The sequence below is a fragment of the Dipodomys spectabilis genome, unplaced genomic scaffold, assembly GCF_019054845.1.
Source record: "Dipodomys spectabilis isolate Male_0828 unplaced genomic scaffold, ASM1905484v1 ptg000272l, whole genome shotgun sequence".
Classification (NCBI taxonomy): Eukaryota; Metazoa; Chordata; class Mammalia; order Rodentia; family Heteromyidae; genus Dipodomys; species Dipodomys spectabilis.
In genome coordinates this window covers 159739-161872 of record NW_024870949.1, presented here as the reverse complement: position 1 = coordinate 161872, position 2134 = coordinate 159739, and positions in this window count along the sequence as shown.

Here is a 2134-nt window from a genome sequence, read left to right as displayed (position 1 = left end):
ATCTGTTGTTGTTAGAGTTCTTGATTTTTGCTGTTCTAACTGGAGTGAGGTGATATCTCAATGTTGTTTTGATTTGCATTTCTTTTATGGCTAGGGATGTTGAACATTTCTTCATGTGTCTATTGGCCATCCTTCTTTCTTCTTCAGAGAAGCTTCTCTTTAAGTCTTTCGCCCACTTACTTATTGGGCAGTTGTTTCTTTGAGGATTTGTTGTTGGGGGGTTTAATTTTTTGAGTTCCAAGTATATTTTAGATATGAGACCCTTGTCCGTTGTATGGCTAGTAAAGATCTTCTCCCAGTCCGTGGGCTTTCTATTGATCTTGCTAGCTATGTCATTTGCCCTGCAGAAGCTCTGCAACCTTATACAATCCCATTTGTCCAGCCTTTCTTCGATTTGTTGTGTTTCCGGGTCTCTATTCAGAAAATTTCGGCCTGAGCCAAGGAGACCCAGGGTTTCTCCTATTCCATCCTGTAATGTTTTCAGAGTGTCTGCTTTGAGTTCAAGGTCTTTGATCCATTTGGAGTTGATTCTGGTGCAGGGTGATATATAAGGATCTAGCTTTAGTTTTCTACATGTAGTTAACCAGTTTTGCCAACACCATTTACTGAAGAGGCTGTCTGTCTTCCATTCTATTGTTTTAGCTCCCTTATCGAAGATTAGATGGCCACATTTTCTTGATCCATTCATCAACTGAGGGGCATCTGGGTTGGTTCCAGATCTTAGCTTGGGTAAATAATGCTGCAATAAACATAGTTGTGCTGGTAGCTTTAGTGTGGTCTTGTTTGTAAACATTTGGTTAAATGCCCAAAAGTGGGAATGCTTCGTCATAGGGGAGCTCTATGTGGAGTCTTTTGAGGAACCTCCATACTACTTTCCAAACTGGTTGAACAAGTTTACATTCCCACCAACAATGAAGTAATGTTCCCTTCTGTCCACATCCCCTCCAGCATCTGTTGTTATTAGAGTTCTTGATTTTTGCCATTCTAACAGGGGTGAGGTGGTATCTCAATGTTGTTTTGATTTGCGTTTCTTTTGTGGCTAGGGAAGTTGAACATTTCTTCATGTGTCTATTGGCCATCCTTCTTTCTTCTTCAGAGAAGTTTCTCTTTAAGTCATTAGCCCAATTATTCATTGCACAGTTGTTTCTTTGAGGATTTTTGTTGGAGGATTTAATTTTCTGGGTTCCAAGTATATTTAAGATATGAGACCCTTGTCCGTTGTATGGCTAGTGAAGATCTTCTCCCAATCCATAGACTTTCTATTGATCTTGCTAGCTATGTCCTTTGCCATGCAGAACCTCTTCAACTTCATGCTATCCCATTTGTCCAACCTTTATTTGATTTGTTGTGTTTCCAGGTCTCTATTAAGAAAATTTCGACCTGCGCCAAGGAGACCTAGGGTTTTTCCTATTCCATCCTGTAATGTTTACAGAGTGTCTGCTTTGACTCCGAGGTCTTTGACCCATTTGTAGTTAATTCTGGTGCAGGGTGATATATAAGGATCTAGCTTTAGTTTTCTACAACTAGTTAACCAATTTTGCCAGCACCATTTACTGAAGAGGCTATCTTTCTTCCATTCTATTTTTTTAGCTCCCTTATCAAAACTTAGATGGCTATATGTCTGTAGGTTCATTTCTGGGTTTTCAATTCTATTCCATTGGTCCTGAGGTCTGTTCTTGTGCGAGTACCAAGCTGTTTTGATTACAATGGCTTTATAGTAGAGTTTGAAATTTGGTATTGATGTTCCTCCAGGAGTGTTCTTTCCATTGAGGAGCGTTTTTGCTATTCGGGGTCTTTTATTGTTCCATATGAATTTTCGGATTGCCTCTTCTATTTCCTTGAAGAATGAAGTTGGAATATTGATAGGTATTGCATTAAATTTGTAGATAACCTTGGGAAGTATTGTCATTTTCACGATGTTAATCTTTCCAATCCAGGAGCATGGGAGTTTTTCCCATTTAATTTCCTTTTTCAATTTTTTAAAGTATTAATCATAGAGGTCCTTCACTTCTTTGGTTAAGTTAATTACTAAGTATTTTATTTTTGTGTGGCTATTACAAATGATGTTGCTTTCCTAATTTCAGCCCCCCTTTTCTCATTGTTAGCATACAGAAAAGCCTACTGGATTGGGGTT